The sequence below is a fragment of the Ranitomeya variabilis genome, chromosome 1, assembly GCF_051348905.1.
Source record: "Ranitomeya variabilis isolate aRanVar5 chromosome 1, aRanVar5.hap1, whole genome shotgun sequence".
Classification (NCBI taxonomy): domain Eukaryota; kingdom Metazoa; phylum Chordata; class Amphibia; order Anura; family Dendrobatidae; genus Ranitomeya; species Ranitomeya variabilis.
In genome coordinates, this window is record NC_135232.1 from 380920121 (window position 1) to 380938199 (window position 18079).

The following is an 18079-nucleotide window of genomic DNA, read 5'->3' on the forward strand; positions in this document are numbered from 1 at the left end:
TCTCTGCTACCTGCGCTGCATGCCACTATTTATGTTTGTATGCAGACTGTCTTTTTCATTAGTATAGTATTGATTACATACTTTGTTATTTGTTTCGCATGTATTATTGTGCAACAGTATTATCTTTATTCAAAAGCATTTCTCTTGTCTCTTTTGTATATACACTGCAGCATTGACAACCGTATCTGATGAAGGTCTCAGTTGTCGAGACCGAAAACGTTTATATGTTGATCTGGATGCACTAAAATAAAAATCTACTTTTTGAATCTTTCAACAAATTTCTCCTGAGTGCCAAGAATTATTGTATTTGCTACCTACGGGTTGGATCCCCTACTTGAGCACCTCCCAAGAATCCCTGAGTGCCGTGGTCACTACTTCCCATATGCTGTTTCCGTACACGAGCACCTTGGACGATGTCTGAAACCTTCTCCTTCAACGCAGCAGAGGCGGCAGAAATTCTCTCAAAAGTAACCGCACCTAGCGATTTCCTCCAAATTCCAACCAAGGAACTAAAGAACCGTGACCTGGAGCGTGAATCCAGAAGAGCGGTTAATCTTGAATTACATATTGTTACCATTGCCGAGTACCTTCGAGTCCAGAGGATCCCACGTGGCTTGCGGGTCCCTCTACAACCAACCTTCTTCAGGGAAGACAAAGAGTATTGTGAAAAATTTGAACATATTCTAAACAAATGCTCAGCAGATCTGATGACTCTCACTCTCTCCTATCTCCAAAAGAATTTGGACTCAGTCAATACCCAGATACATGCCATCGAGTCTCAACTGACCAGCACGATGCCCCAGGAAGAATTCCAGGAACTAAAGACAAAGAATCAGGAACAACTACGGCAACACAGATTGGAGGTCGAAAAGAGGAAGAGGTCAAAGTTCCTACGGGATACCGAAGACTACCTACAGAACCGGGTCTACCAGTGGCGAGATACTCGGCCTTCCATCAGGCGGCACAGCTCGATAAGCTCTTCTGGATCCACCGACAGCAGACCCGGTACCTCAAGTTCTGCTTCTTTTTTAGGGAACAACCGAGGCCGCAGAAGAGGAAGACGAGGCGGGGCGGCCAGTGCCGCCGGGGAATCCAGAGACCAGATAACAACACGCTCACAGGTATGGACCTCCCCCTAGTAGTAAATATCTCATCAAAAAACCTGGACTCACACCAATTGGCTGTACTTCAGAAGGGGTTGTCCTTCTGCCCGGTATACAAGTTCAACTCATTTGAACTTAGTATGGACCTTCAAAGGTTCTACCGGAACCTCAGACTTCGGGTCCATTTTGCAGCGCAACCTCCGGTGTTAAACCCTGCTAGGGGTGAAAAAACTCTCCTGGAACTTCAGAGCCTGGGTCTTCGGAACCATAGCTCTTACATGCCACCCCGGTCGGATCCCCCAGTGGAGACTTTTGTATCCCTTGTTGAAAGGGACATCCACTTACTAACTCGAAAATTGGAACAGGGTAAGTTCCATTTTCAGCCCAACCTTTCATCCTCGGAAAGACTGTCGTTGGAGCAATTGGCGTCTGACAAATCTCTCATCATCAAACCGGCGGATAAGGGGGGAGCAACGGTAATAATGGACAGAACTGATTACCTGGAGGAGGTGTACAGACAGCTGGGGGATACCGCGGTATATAAACTTATACCACGTAACCCCCTCAATGAACTGGCAAAAAAAATCGCACCAATCATTGACTATCACATGCAAACTGGCACCATAGACAGTAAGATGAGGGATTTTCTCATCAAAAAGGACCCTATAACTCCCATCCTGTACATCCTACCCAAAATACATAAAAGACTAGTTAAACCTCCGGGTCGGCCCATTGTTTCCCTGACTGACTCAGTGCTCTCACCACTGTCCATAGTATTAGAGAAAATTCTCACTCCACTCGTTAAAACCACCCGGTCTTTTCTTTTGGACACTGGTGAATTCATCCAGGTCATAAAAACTTTGGGCCCTATATCTCCCTCTTCTCTCCTAATCACATGGGATGTAAATAGTCTCTATACATCCATCGTCCATGATAAGGGCCTAGCCGCTACTGATAGGCTCCTGCTAGACAATAAAGTTGATATCAAAATTCGTCACTTCTGTGCGGACCTGTTAAACTTAGTCCTGAAGGATAATTACTTCTTGTTCCAAGATTCCTTTTATGCCCAGCTACAGGGTACTGCAATGGGCGCGAACGTAGCGCCCCCGTACGCCAATGCGTACATGGCGGCTTTCGAAAACGACTTTGTGTATGAACACCCTCTGTTCATCGCCCACTGTAGGGTATGGCGCAGGTATATTGATGACATTTTCTGCGTGTGGGACGGCCCCCTTGAGTCATTAATAGCCTTTGACCAACACATCAACAGCATCTGGCCCGAACTCGGTTTCACGTTACAACATGACAAATCCAAAATCAGCTTTCTAGATACTCTCATTTACAAGGAGAGGGACGGTCGCCTATCCATTGATTTATACACCAAGCCAACGGACCGCAACGGCCTCCTGTACTTCACCAGTTGCCATCCACCTTCCATAAAAAATTCCATCCCCAAGTCCCAATTCCACAGGGTTGAAAGGATCGTCTCGGATGACAAGATCAAAAAAACGAGACTGGGTGAGATGGAACAAAAATTCTCCAACCGGGGGTATCCGCAGCATATCCTCACAGAGGCCAAACGCAATACCTCAGTGGTTAGACCTAAAGATGACCGTAAGAGAATTCCTTTTGTCTCTACATTTCATCCCTTCTCCAATATGGTACAGTCTACCATCAGGAGACACTGGGGTATCCTTACAAAAAGCTACCCGGGTATTCCAGAATTCAGAGCACCTTTTATGCCCTGCTACAAACGAGCTAGAAATCTTAGGGATAAACTGGTCAAAGCGGACATTGGCTCTAGCAATAGGGTCCCCAAACAATCGTTCTTACAAACCCAGAGACAAGGCACATTCCCGTGCCTGAATTGCCTACAGTGCAGCAATGTCCAGAGGGGGCCCTCAGTTTCTCACCCTCAGACGGGCAAGGCCATTCCCATAAAAGGTTTCTTCACCTGCGAATCCACACATGTTATTTACGTCATCAAATGCCCCTGTGGGCTGGCATATGTGGGTGAAACCACACAGCCAATTAGAGATAGGGTGGCCCAACACAAATCTACAATCCGCTGCAACAAAACACACCTGCCCCTCCCATACCATTTTTCCAAACAGAACCACAATATCTCTCAGCTCCGCTTCCAGGTCCTTGAACAGGTAGATACTCCAAGAAGGGGCCAAAGCCGTGTCAGTTTACTCCTCAAAAGGGAGGCTTACTGGATTTATTCTCTGCAGACCTTAGAACCAAAGGGACTCAATAGAGACTACGACGTCTCGGCATATTTGTAACATTGTACATGTATGTTGTTTGTTTTTAATATAGATTTACAGCACTTGTTTGTAAAATGTAACATTGTATTTATTGTAGGTGTCCCTAACCTGTGTTCTTATCTGTCTCTTTCAACAGAACCGTTAAATGCACCTCTCGCACGAAACACTGCACACGGTATAGTATGCACTGTATGCCTTTATATATAGGGTTAACTAGTTCTCTATACAATCAGGGTGACCCATGCCAGATGCCCTTAGGATATTCTATCCCTCACCAAGTAGTTATCCCTTGTCCTCCTCATCCTGCCTGTTCATTCCCACATGCTGCGATGCAGCCGCACATTTATTCATTCTGTCCCCTGGAGCTCTCCACGCTAGCGCCGGCTGCTCCCTGTGCTCATCCCCACTGTCAGCCCCATCGGCTCTTCTGCGCATGCGCCGGTTCCTCCGATCACATGATCCGATGACGTCGGGCGTCAGGTGACTCTCCTCTGCGCGCTTTTATACCCGGAAGTGCTGCACTTCTCCTAGCAGCCCCGGGAGCGCCTCCTTGCACAGCAGCGCAGCGTCTTCTCCACCCCTGGCAGCGGTACCATCCAGGTAATACCACAACCGGTCCCAGCCCTCCGCGGGCTCTGCCTCCATTCCATTTTGACCTTGGCTCTGGTCCCACTAATTCCTTTGCCCATACCTTTTGTCTACAGCGCTCCTCACCCTGCGAGCACCTCGCTTCATCACAAGCGCCGTATACTGCCGTCCATTATCCCAGGTATGGCTTCCAGGCCTAGGACAGCCGTCCTTGGTACCCCCACAGCTGTCTCATGAGGTCCTATGTATCATTTTACAGGCGCCTTGCGTTCCCGCTCCTTGGCTATACACGCAGTGTGTGACCTGCACACACTACCTGTGTTCTCCAGGTAAACCTCCCTGGACCATGTTTGGCCCTATACCATATAGCAGCAGTCTGGGTTCATAGATGGTCACCCCTCTAGTCTCTTTTGGCATGCATCCCACAGGACATCTTGTGCTCCTTCACTGTGCAGCTCTTTTTCGTCTTCAACACTCTGACGCGTATTCTCTCTCCTTTTTACAGGTAGCTCACTGTGCATATCCCCACACCCACTAGTGGAGGGTAGTCCACTTCCCGTATCCTTTATCTAGGACAGTGCGTTTAATGTTATAAGCGGACCCACCACAAGGTCACATCCCGATGTTTTCTCATGTTACCCGTTCTATGTTACCTGTTTATATTCTCTCTCCAATTTAGTATAACCTTAACACGTGTACACTTTCCAGCACTTTTTTTGAACAGGACTCACGACTCACGCAGGTTCAGGCCGGATCCATCCATCTCTGCTACCTGCGCTGCATGCCACTATTTATGTTTGTATGCAGACTGTCTTTTTCATTAGTATAGTATTGATTACATACTTTGTTATTTGTTTCGCATGTATTATTGTGCAACAGTATTATCTTTATTCAAAAGCATTTCTCTTGTCTCTTTTGTATATACACTGCAGCATTGACAACCGTATCTGATGAAGGTCTCAGTTGTCGAGACCGAAAACGTTTATATGTTGATCTGGATGCACTAAAATAAAAATCTACTTTTTGAATCTTTCAACAAATTTCTCCTGAGTGCCAAGAATTATTGTATTTGCTACCTACGGGTTGGATCCCCTACTTGAGCACCTCCCAAGAATCCCTGAGTGCCGTGGTCACTACTTCCCATATGCTGTTTCCGTACACGAGCACCTTGGACGATGTCTGAAACCTTCTCCTTCAACGCAGCAGAGGCGGCAGAAATTCTCTCAAAAGTAACCGCACCTAGCGATTTCCTCCAAATTCCAACCAAGGAACTAAAGAACCGTGACCTGGAGCGTGAATCCAGAAGAGCGGTTAATCTTGAATTACATATTGTTACCATTGCCGAGTACCTTCGAGTCCAGAGGATCCCACGTGGCTTGCGGGTCCCTCTACAACCAACCTTCTTCAGGGAAGACAAAGAGTATTGTGAAAAATTTGAACATATTCTAAACAAATGCTCAGCAGATCTGATGACTCTCACTCTCTCCTATCTCCAAAAGAATTTGGACTCAGTCAATACCCAGATACATGCCATCGAGTCTCAACTGACCAGCACGATGCCCCAGGAAGAATTCCAGGAACTAAAGACAAAGAATCAGGAACAACTACGGCAACACAGATTGGAGGTCGAAAAGAGGAAGAGGTCAAAGTTCCTACGGGATACCGAAGACTACCTACAGAACCGGGTCTACCAGTGGCGAGATACTCGGCCTTCCATCAGGCGGCACAGCTCGATAAGCTCTTCTGGATCCACCGACAGCAGACCCGGTACCTCAAGTTCTGCTTCTTTTTTAGGGAACAACCGAGGCCGCAGAAGAGGAAGACGAGGCGGGGCGGCCAGTGCCGCCGGGGAATCCAGAGACCAGATAACAACACGCTCACAGGTATGGACCTCCCCCTAGTAGTAAATATCTCATCAAAAAACCTGGACTCACACCAATTGGCTGTACTTCAGAAGGGGTTGTCCTTCTGCCCGGTATACAAGTTCAACTCATTTGAACTTAGTATGGACCTTCAAAGGTTCTACCGGAACCTCAGACTTCGGGTCCATTTTGCAGCGCAACCTCCGGTGTTAAACCCTGCTAGGGGTGAAAAAACTCTCCTGGAACTTCAGAGCCTGGGTCTTCGGAACCATAGCTCTTACATGCCACCCCGGTCGGATCCCCCAGTGGAGACTTTTGTATCCCTTGTTGAAAGGGACATCCACTTACTAACTCGAAAATTGGAACAGGGTAAGTTCCATTTTCAGCCCAACCTTTCATCCTCGGAAAGACTGTCGTTGGAGCAATTGGCGTCTGACAAATCTCTCATCATCAAACCGGCGGATAAGGGGGGAGCAACGGTAATAATGGACAGAACTGATTACCTGGAGGAGGTGTACAGACAGCTGGGGGATACCGCGGTATATAAACTTATACCACGTAACCCCCTCAATGAACTGGCAAAAAAAATCGCACCAATCATTGACTATCACATGCAAACTGGCACCATAGACAGTAAGATGAGGGATTTTCTCATCAAAAAGGACCCTATAACTCCCATCCTGTACATCCTACCCAAAATACATAAAAGACTAGTTAAACCTCCGGGTCGGCCCATTGTTTCCCTGACTGACTCAGTGCTCTCACCACTGTCCATAGTATTAGAGAAAATTCTCACTCCACTCGTTAAAACCACCCGGTCTTTTCTTTTGGACACTGGTGAATTCATCCAGGTCATAAAAACTTTGGGCCCTATATCTCCCTCTTCTCTCCTAATCACATGGGATGTAAATAGTCTCTATACATCCATCGTCCATGATAAGGGCCTAGCCGCTACTGATAGGCTCCTGCTAGACAATAAAGTTGATATCAAAATTCGTCACTTCTGTGCGGACCTGTTAAACTTAGTCCTGAAGGATAATTACTTCTTGTTCCAAGATTCCTTTTATGCCCAGCTACAGGGTACTGCAATGGGCGCGAACGTAGCGCCCCCGTACGCCAATGCGTACATGGCGGCTTTCGAAAACGACTTTGTGTATGAACACCCTCTGTTCATCACCCACTGTAGGGTATGGCGCAGGTATATTGATGACATTTTCTGCGTGTGGGACGGCCCCCTTGAGTCATTAATAGCCTTTGACCAACACATCAACAGCATCTGGCCCGAACTCGGTTTCACGTTACAACATGACAAATCCAAAATCAGCTTTCTAGATACTCTCATTTACAAGGAGAGGGACGGTCGCCTATCCATTGATTTATACACCAAGCCAACGGACCGCAACGGCCTCCTGTACTTCACCAGTTGCCATCCACCTTCCATAAAAAATTCCATCCCCAAGTCCCAATTCCACAGGGTTGAAAGGATCGTCTCGGATGACAAGATCAAAAAAACGAGACTGGGTGAGATGGAACAAAAATTCTCCAACCGGGGGTATCCGCAGCATATCCTCACAGAGGCCAAACGCAATACCTCAGTGGTTAGACCTAAAGATGACCGTAAGAGAATTCCTTTTGTCTCTACATTTCATCCCTTCTCCAATATGGTACAGTCTACCATCAGGAGACACTGGGGTATCCTTACAAAAAGCTACCCGGGTATTCCAGAATTCAGAGCACCTTTTATGCCCTGCTACAAACGAGCTAGAAATCTTAGGGATAAACTGGTCAAAGCGGACATTGGCTCTAGCAATAGGGTCCCCAAACAATCGTTCTTACAAACCCAGAGACAAGGCACATTCCCGTGCCTGAATTGCCTACAGTGCAGCAATGTCCAGAGGGGGCCCTCAGTTTCTCACCCTCAGACGGGCAAGGCCATTCCCATAAAAGGTTTCTTCACCTGCGAATCCACACATGTTATTTACGTCATCAAATGCCCCTGTGGGCTGGCATATGTGGGTGAAACCACACAGCCAATTAGAGATAGGGTGGCCCAACACAAATCTACAATCCGCTGCAACAAAACACACCTGCCCCTCCCATACCATTTTTCCAAACAGAACCACAATATCTCTCAGCTCCGCTTCCAGGTCCTTGAACAGGTAGATACTCCAAGAAGGGGCCAAAGCCGTGTCAGTTTACTCCTCAAAAGGGAGGCTTACTGGATTTATTCTCTGCAGACCTTAGAACCAAAGGGACTCAATAGAGACTACGACGTCTCGGCATATTTGTAACATTGTACATGTATGTTGTTTGTTTTTAATATAGATTTACAGCACTTGTTTGTAAAATGTAACATTGTATTTATTGTAGGTGTCCCTAACCTGTGTTCTTATCTGTCTCTTTCAACAGAACCGTTAAATGCACCTCTCGCACGAAACACTGCACACGGTATAGTATGCACTGTATGCCTTTATATATAGGGTTAACTAGTTCTCTATACAATCAGGGTGACCCATGCCAGATGCCCTTAGGATATTCTATCCCTCACCAAGTAGTTATCCCTTGTCCTCCTCATCCTGCCTGTTCATTCCCACATGCTGCGATGCAGCCGCACATTTATTCATTCTGTCCCCTGGAGCTCTCCACGCTAGCGCCGGCTGCTCCCTGTGCTCATCCCCACTGTCAGCCCCATCGGCTCTTCTGCGCATGCGCCGGTTCCTCCGGTCACATGATCCGATGACGTCGGGCGTCAGGTGACTCTCCTCTGCGCGCTTTTATACCCGGAAGTGCTGCACTTCTCCTAGCAGCCCCGGGAGCGCCTCCTTGCACAGCAGCGCAGCGTCTTCTCCACCCCTGGCAGCGGTACCATCCAGGTAATACCACAACCGGTCCCAGCCCTCCGCGGGCTCTGCCTCCATTCCATTTTGACCTTGGCTCTGGTCCCACTAATTCCTTTGCCCATACCTTTTGTCTACAGCGCTCCTCACCCTGCGAGCACCTCGCTTCATCACAAGCGCCGTATACTGCCGTCCATTATCCCAGGTATGGCTTCCAGGCCTAGGACAGCCGTCCTTGGTACCCCCACAGCTGTCTCATGAGGTCCTATGTATCATTTTACAGGCGCCTTGCGTTCCCGCTCCTTGGCTATACACGCAGTGTGTGACCTGCACACACTACCTGTGTTCTCCAGGTAAACCTCCCTGGACCATGTTTGGCCCTATACCATATAGCAGCAGTCTGGGTTCATAGATGGTCACCCCTCTAGTCTCTTTTGGCATGCATCCCACAGGACATCTTGTGCTCCTTCACTGTGCAGCTCTTTTTCGTCTTCAACACTCTGACGCGTATTCTCTCTCCTTTTTACAGGTAGCTCACTGTGCATATCCCCACACCCACTAGTGGAGGGTAGTCCACTTCCCGTATCCTTTATCTAGGACAGTGCGTTTAATGTTATAAGCGGACCCACCACAAGGTCACATCCCGATGTTTTCTCATGTTACCCGTTCTATGTTACCTGTTTATATTCTCTCTCCAATTTAGTATAACCTTAACACGTGTACACTTTCCAGCACTTTTTTTGAACAGGACTCACGACTCACGCAGGTTCAGGCCGGATCCATCCATCTCTGCTACCTGCGCTGCATGCCACTATTTATGTTTGTATGCAGACTGTCTTTTTCATTAGTATAGTATTGATTACATACTTTGTTATTTGTTTCGCATGTATTATTGTGCAACAGTATTATCTTTATTCAAAAGCATTTCTCTTGTCTCTTTTGTATATACACTGCAGCATTGACAACCGTATCTGATGAAGGTCTCAGTTGTCGAGACCGAAAACGTTTATATGTTGATCTGGATGCACTAAAATAAAAATCTACTTTTTGAATCTTTCAACAAATTTCTCCTGAGTGCCAAGAATTATTGTATTTGCTACCTACGGGTTGGATCCCCTACTTGAGCACCTCCCAAGAATCCCTGAGTGCCGTGGTCACTACTTCCCATATGCTGTTTCCGTACACGAGCACCTTGGACGATGTCTGAAACCTTCTCCTTCAACGCAGCAGAGGCGGCAGAAATTCTCTCAAAAGTAACCGCACCTAGCGATTTCCTCCAAATTCCAACCAAGGAACTAAAGAACCGTGACCTGGAGCGTGAATCCAGAAGAGCGGTTAATCTTGAATTACATATTGTTACCATTGCCGAGTACCTTCGAGTCCAGAGGATCCCACGTGGCTTGCGGGTCCCTCTACAACCAACCTTCTTCAGGGAAGACAAAGAGTATTGTGAAAAATTTGAACATATTCTAAACAAATGCTCAGCAGATCTGATGACTCTCACTCTCTCCTATCTCCAAAAGAATTTGGACTCAGTCAATACCCAGATACATGCCATCGAGTCTCAACTGACCAGCACGATGCCCCAGGAAGAATTCCAGGAACTAAAGACAAAGAATCAGGAACAACTACGGCAACACAGATTGGAGGTCGAAAAGAGGAAGAGGTCAAAGTTCCTACGGGATACCGAAGACTACCTACAGAACCGGGTCTACCAGTGGCGAGATACTCGGCCTTCCATCAGGCGGCACAGCTCGATAAGCTCTTCTGGATCCACCGACAGCAGACCCGGTACCTCAAGTTCTGCTTCTTTTTTAGGGAACAACCGAGGCCGCAGAAGAGGAAGACGAGGCGGGGCGGCCAGTGCCGCCGGGGAATCCAGAGACCAGATAACAACACGCTCACAGGTATGGACCTCCCCCTAGTAGTAAATATCTCATCAAAAAACCTGGACTCACACCAATTGGCTGTACTTCAGAAGGGGTTGTCCTTCTGCCCGGTATACAAGTTCAACTCATTTGAACTTAGTATGGACCTTCAAAGGTTCTACCGGAACCTCAGACTTCGGGTCCATTTTGCAGCGCAACCTCCGGTGTTAAACCCTGCTAGGGGTGAAAAAACTCTCCTGGAACTTCAGAGCCTGGGTCTTCGGAACCATAGCTCTTACATGCCACCCCGGTCGGATCCCCCAGTGGAGACTTTTGTATCCCTTGTTGAAAGGGACATCCACTTACTAACTCGAAAATTGGAACAGGGTAAGTTCCATTTTCAGCCCAACCTTTCATCCTCGGAAAGACTGTCGTTGGAGCAATTGGCGTCTGACAAATCTCTCATCATCAAACCGGCGGATAAGGGGGGAGCAACGGTAATAATGGACAGAACTGATTACCTGGAGGAGGTGTACAGACAGCTGGGGGATACCGCGGTATATAAACTTATACCACGTAACCCCCTCAATGAACTGGCAAAAAAAATCGCACCAATCATTGACTATCACATGCAAACTGGCACCATAGACAGTAAGATGAGGGATTTTCTCATCAAAAAGGACCCTATAACTCCCATCCTGTACATCCTACCCAAAATACATAAAAGACTAGTTAAACCTCCGGGTCGGCCCATTGTTTCCCTGACTGACTCAGTGCTCTCACCACTGTCCATAGTATTAGAGAAAATTCTCACTCCACTCGTTAAAACCACCCGGTCTTTTCTTTTGGACACTGGTGAATTCATCCAGGTCATAAAAACTTTGGGCCCTATATCTCCCTCTTCTCTCCTAATCACATGGGATGTAAATAGTCTCTATACATCCATCGTCCATGATAAGGGCCTAGCCGCTACTGATAGGCTCCTGCTAGACAATAAAGTTGATATCAAAATTCGTCACTTCTGTGCGGACCTGTTAAACTTAGTCCTGAAGGATAATTACTTCTTGTTCCAAGATTCCTTTTATGCCCAGCTACAGGGTACTGCAATGGGCGCGAACGTAGCGCCCCCGTACGCCAATGCGTACATGGCGGCTTTCGAAAACGACTTTGTGTATGAACACCCTCTGTTCATTACCCACTGTAGGGTATGGCGCAGGTATATTGATGACATTTTCTGCGTGTGGGACGGCCCCCTTGAGTCATTAATAGCCTTTGACCAACACATCAACAGCATCTGGCCCGAACTCGGTTTCACGTTACAACATGACAAATCCAAAATCAGCTTTCTAGATACTCTCATTTACAAGGAGAGGGACGGTCGCCTATCCATTGATTTATACACCAAGCCAACGGACCGCAACGGCCTCCTGTACTTCACCAGTTGCCATCCACCTTCCATAAAAAATTCCATCCCCAAGTCCCAATTCCACAGGGTTGAAAGGATCGTCTCGGATGACAAGATCAAAAAAACGAGACTGGGTGAGATGGAACAAAAATTCTCCAACCGGGGGTATCCGCAGCATATCCTCACAGAGGCCAAACGCAATACCTCAGTGGTTAGACCTAAAGATGACCGTAAGAGAATTCCTTTTGTCTCTACATTTCATCCCTTCTCCAATATGGTACAGTCTACCATCAGGAGACACTGGGGTATCCTTACAAAAAGCTACCCGGGTATTCCAGAATTCAGAGCACCTTTTATGCCCTGCTACAAACGAGCTAGAAATCTTAGGGATAAACTGGTCAAAGCGGACATTGGCTCTAGCAATAGGGTCCCCAAACAATCGTTCTTACAAACCCAGAGACAAGGCACATTCCCGTGCCTGAATTGCCTACAGTGCAGCAATGTCCAGAGGGGGCCCTCAGTTTCTCACCCTCAGACGGGCAAGGCCATTCCCATAAAAGGTTTCTTCACCTGCGAATCCACACATGTTATTTACGTCATCAAATGCCCCTGTGGGCTGGCATATGTGGGTGAAACCACACAGCCAATTAGAGATAGGGTGGCCCAACACAAATCTACAATCCGCTGCAACAAAACACACCTGCCCCTCCCATACCATTTTTCCAAACAGAACCACAATATCTCTCAGCTCCGCTTCCAGGTCCTTGAACAGGTAGATACTCCAAGAAGGGGCCAAAGCCGTGTCAGTTTACTCCTCAAAAGGGAGGCTTACTGGATTTATTCTCTGCAGACCTTAGAACCAAAGGGACTCAATAGAGACTACGACGTCTCGGCATATTTGTAACATTGTACATGTATGTTGTTTGTTTTTAATATAGATTTACAGCACTTGTTTGTAAAATGTAACATTGTATTTATTGTAGGTGTCCCTAACCTGTGTTCTTATCTGTCTCTTTCAACAGAACCGTTAAATGCACCTCTCGCACGAAACACTGCACACGGTATAGTATGCACTGTATGCCTTTATATATAGGGTTAACTAGTTCTCTATACAATCAGGGTGACCCATGCCAGATGCCCTTAGGATATTCTATCCCTCACCAAGTAGTTATCCCTTGTCCTCCTCATCCTGCCTGTTCATTCCCACATGCTGCGATGCAGCCGCACATTTATTCATTCTGTCCCCTGGAGCTCTCCACGCTAGCGCCGGCTGCTCCCTGTGCTCATCCCCACTGTCAGCCCCATCGGCTCTTCTGCGCATGCGCCGGTTCCTCCGGTCACATGATCCGATGACGTCGGGCGTCAGGTGACTCTCCTCTGCGCGCTTTTATACCCGGAAGTGCTGCACTTCTCCTAGCAGCCCCGGGAGCGCCTCCTTGCACAGCAGCGCAGCGTCTTCTCCACCCCTGGCAGCGGTACCATCCAGGTAATACCACAACCGGTCCCAGCCCTCCGCGGGCTCTGCCTCCATTCCATTTTGACCTTGGCTCTGGTCCCACTAATTCCTTTGCCCATACCTTTTGTCTACAGCGCTCCTCACCCTGCGAGCACCTCGCTTCATCACAAGCGCCGTATACTGCCGTCCATTATCCCAGGTATGGCTTCCAGGCCTAGGACAGCCGTCCTTGGTACCCCCACAGCTGTCTCATGAGGTCCTATGTATCATTTTACAGGCGCCTTGCGTTCCCGCTCCTTGGCTATACACGCAGTGTGTGACCTGCACACACTACCTGTGTTCTCCAGGTAAACCTCCCTGGACCATGTTTGGCCCTATACCATATAGCAGCAGTCTGGGTTCATAGATGGTCACCCCTCTAGTCTCTTTTGGCATGCATCCCACAGGACATCTTGTGCTCCTTCACTGTGCAGCTCTTTTTCGTCTTCAACACTCTGACGCGTATTCTCTCTCCTTTTTACAGGTAGCTCACTGTGCATATCCCCACACCCACTAGTGGAGGGTAGTCCACTTCCCGTATCCTTTATCTAGGACAGTGCGTTTAATGTTATAAGCGGACCCACCACAAGGTCACATCCCGATGTTTTCTCATGTTACCCGTTCTATGTTACCTGTTTATATTCTCTCTCCAATTTAGTATAACCTTAACACGTGTACACTTTCCAGCACTTTTTTTGAACAGGACTCACGACTCACGCAGGTTCAGGCCGGATCCATCCATCTCTGCTACCTGCGCTGCATGCCACTATTTATGTTTGTATGCAGACTGTCTTTTTCATTAGTATAGTATTGATTACATACTTTGTTATTTGTTTCGCATGTATTATTGTGCAACAGTATTATCTTTATTCAAAAGCATTTCTCTTGTCTCTTTTGTATATACACTGCAGCATTGACAACCGTATCTGATGAAGGTCTCAGTTGTCGAGACCGAAAACGTTTATATGTTGATCTGGATGCACTAAAATAAAAATCTACTTTTTGAATCTTTCAACAAATTTCTCCTGAGTGCCAAGAATTATTGCAGAGGCCAGATGGAGTCCAGAGTAAGGTAGAGGTCACACTTGCCTGTGCAATGCGAGAAACTCACGCCTCAATACCCAGCACTGTCACCAGAACTCGGGACCGGAGCGTGTGGCTGCATGTATTTCTATGGAGCTGAATGCTCCGATCCCGAGTGCCGGCTGCAGTGCCAAGTATTGAGGTGAGACACTCGCGCAAGCTTCTCGCATTGCACTCGCAAGTGTGAGACCTGCCTAAGTCTGTTGCTTCATTATAGTGAATGGATCCTGCAGGGATTTCATCTGAATCATGTCACTCTGAGATTTAGATGGAAACCCCAAAGTAAGTAGCCAGCGTAGAGCACTGGATAAATATGATCCCAAACGTTATGTAAAATGTTCCCAACAAAAAGCTTTAACTCAATCCACAAAAAAAGCAAACCATGGCTCAGGTCCTTCATCTGTTAGTGGAAATATAGGGGGCTTCCACGATACTGGTAGCACAAAGGCTCTGGAAAAGCAAAATGGCTCCTCACTCGCCAAAAGAAATTTTGCAAATTCTCTGCTCCCAAATCCAAATGCACCCTCCCTTCTGAACCTCAGTTTGCCCAAACCACATAATGCATCCACGTTTGGCATTTCTGAAGCAATGAGAGCCAACCTAACTCACGGGTGCATGTCTCCAGAAGCATGGGCTGGCCATAACATAGTTGTGACTGCAACTTACTGGTTACTACAGCATACTGGTCACTACAATGGCAGTTTGCAATTTTCACTCGGCAGCTTTCCTTGCTTCTTGTTTCTGGAAAATACCCATGGAGTCAAAATCATCACTACCCTTGTAGATAAATTCACCAAGGAGTATAGTTTCCCAAGTTGGGTCACTTGAGGAGGGGATTCTGCTCTTCTAGCAATTAGGGGCTCTGTATATGGAATCTGCAAACTGTTCTAGGAAAATCTGTGCTCCCAGAGGCAAATAGAGTGCCATTCCTCCCAAGTCTCTCCATATGGTAGTACTGTACAGCCACATATGGGGTATTGCCACGTTCAGTAAAAATGTGGGACAAATTATGGTGCCATTGTTCCCCACTTCTTGTGTGAAAATGTAAAATCTGGGGCTAAAACAAAAATTTGGTGGTAAGAATGTAGTTATTTTTTCATCAATGCCCAATGGTATAAAATTCTGTTACACACCCATGGTGTCAATATAATCACTGCACCTATAAATGAATTCCTTGAGAGGTGTAGTTTGTAAAATGCGGTCACTTATGGGGGGTTCCTGCAAACCATAACAGTAAAATCTGGCACTCCTTGCCTTCTGAGCTTTGCACTGCGACTGAAAAATATTTCCTGATTACATGTAGTGTATTGGCACACTCAGGAAAAAATGGACCTCAGTTTGTTGCAGAAAACAATTCTTATTAGTAGTGTTGAGCATTCCGATACTGCAAATATCGGGTATCGGCCGATATTTGCTGTATCGGAATTCCAATACCGAGTTCCGATATTTTTGTGATATCGGAAATCGGAATCGGAAGTTCCTATAAGTTCCCAGGCGTGTGCGGTGCGTATGGTTCCCAGGGTCTGGAGGAGAGGAGACTCTCCTTCAGCCCCTGGGATCCATATTCATGTAAAAAATAAAGAATAAAAATAAAAAATATGGATATACTCACCCCTCCGACGGCCCCCGGCTCTCAGCGGTGCAACCGGCAGCCTCCGTTCCTAAGAATGCAGTGAGTGTAGGACCTGCGATAACATCACGGTCTTGTGATTGGTCACGTGACCGCTCATGTGACTGCGACGTCATTGAAGGTCCTTCACTCACTGCATTCTTAGGAACGGAGGTAGACGCTTGCACCGGTGAGAGCCAGGGTCCGTCGGAGGGGTGAGTATATCCATATTTTTTATTTTTATTCTTTATTTTTTACATGAATATGGATCCCAGGGCCTGAAGGAGAGTTTCCTCTCCTTCAGACCCTGGGAACCATCCAGGATAGCTTCTGATATTTGTGTCCCATTGACTTGTATTGGTATCGGGTATCGGTATCGGCGATATCCGATATTTTTTGGATATCGGCCGATCCAATCTGATACCGATACTTTTGAATATCGGAAGGTATCGCTCAACACTACTTATTAGCCTTTAGAAAAGTTAAATGTTATTTAAAAAAAATAACAAATCCTGTGAAGCACCAGAAGGGTTAATAAACTTCTTGAATGTGGTTTTGAGCACCTTGAGAAATGCAGTTTTTAGAAAGGTGTCACTTTTGCGTGTCTTCTTTCATATAGACCATTCAAAGTGTCTTCAAATGTGATGTGGTCCCTAAAATTTTTTTTAGTGAATTATGTTGGAAAAAAGAAAAATCGCTGGACAAATTTAAACCCTTATAACTTCCTAACAACAAAAAAATGTTTCCAAAATTATGCTGATGTTAAGTAGACATGTGGGAAATGTTATTCATTAACTATTTCGTGTGACATATGTTAGGGGTTGAGATCCCGCCTCTGCACAGGGGTAATCTTGAGCCATCTCCGCTGCGGTATCCCATCCTTCTCCAGCCGCAGTAGAGCCTGCTCAGCAGAGATGTCGGTCCCAGCATCTTGCTCAGTCTGACTCTGTCCAAAGGGTTATTGCTGCTTTTCCAGCTTCTGCAATTAAAGCCAGTACTGGGCTGCGGTGAGCAGACGCTTCTGGGACTAAGCCCTGCTTTTCTCATTCTGAGCATGCCCAGAGTAAGATCTCTCAGTGGAGATCGAGGGTCACATGTTCAGATACTGCAGCTAAATCCCTTGGTCCTCCAGGAAGGTCTTGAAGGTGCTCAGGCTCTGTAGCAGCCTCTCATTGGTCCTTCTAGGAAGGTCCTGTTCTTGCTGCAGCTATTTAAGGTTCTCATGACCGCACGGCCATGCGCTAGTATTGAATCAGTTTTGTGCATGTGCCTGTGTGGTCACATTTATGTTTGTGTTCAGGGACTCGGCTGAAATAAGCCCCTAGAATGCGGGCACCTCCGGCGAGGAGATTGTGTGTGTGGATCTAGGGCCCCGGCTGAAATAAGCCCCTAGAATACCGGCTTCTCCGGTGAGGAGATTGTATGTGTGCAATACCACAGACTGTCTTCAGCTCGGCAGTTAGCTGTGTACTCCTGTGGGGTTAACAGGGCACAGTGTCTAGTTTCCGTGCGACTCTGTGAAGTAACAGAGTTCGCTTAAACCGCCATATAGTGCCGTCATTTGCTAGCAACAGGTTCCTCCTGCACGGTGGACCCCGGGCTGCGAACGCACCAATAATAACATCTATATTTACTCGGTGCGTTCCGCTAGCCCTAACATAATACTAGCGCCAGGGTCTGGTAAGCAATGGCAGACAAACAGCAATCTTTGTGGTACATCCAGCAGCTGTAGGGTAGGTTGGCGGCTCTCGAGCGCACAACCTCAGCTGTGGATGTTACCGCAGTAGCTGTTCAGGCTGCTAGCGTGGCTGCAGCAACTTTGTCCACTGCCACTCCTGTTCCGACCCTATCTCGCCTCCCACTGCCAGAAAAATTCTCCGGTGATGGCAAATCTTGTAGGCGTTTCGTGAGTCAGTGCACAATACACCTCGAGCTTCTGGCTGCACGGTTCCCTACAGA

At 47.1% G+C, this 18079-nt stretch overlaps 3 long non-coding RNA genes across 3 annotated transcripts; all 3 read left to right on the forward strand.

Moving 5' to 3' along the window:
• The first annotated feature begins 923 nt into the window (after nt 1-923).
• On the forward strand, nt 924-4688 carry LOC143794039 (uncharacterized). Its single transcript, XR_013220396.1, has 4 exons — nt 924-1121; nt 3510-3548; nt 4467-4519; nt 4670-4688. It is a non-coding gene; the product is annotated as an uncharacterized LOC143794039 (long non-coding RNA).
• Nucleotides 4689-5646: 958 nt separating this feature from the next.
• Nucleotides 5647-9411, forward strand: LOC143794040 (uncharacterized). Its single transcript, XR_013220397.1, has 4 exons — nt 5647-5844; nt 8233-8271; nt 9190-9242; nt 9393-9411. It is a non-coding gene; the product is annotated as an uncharacterized LOC143794040 (long non-coding RNA).
• Nucleotides 9412-10369: 958 nt separating this feature from the next.
• LOC143794041 (uncharacterized) lies at nt 10370-14134 on the forward strand. The gene is made up of 4 exons (XR_013220398.1): nt 10370-10567; nt 12956-12994; nt 13913-13965; nt 14116-14134. It is a non-coding gene; the product is annotated as an uncharacterized LOC143794041 (long non-coding RNA).
• Nucleotides 14135-18079: the final 3945 nt, after the last annotated feature.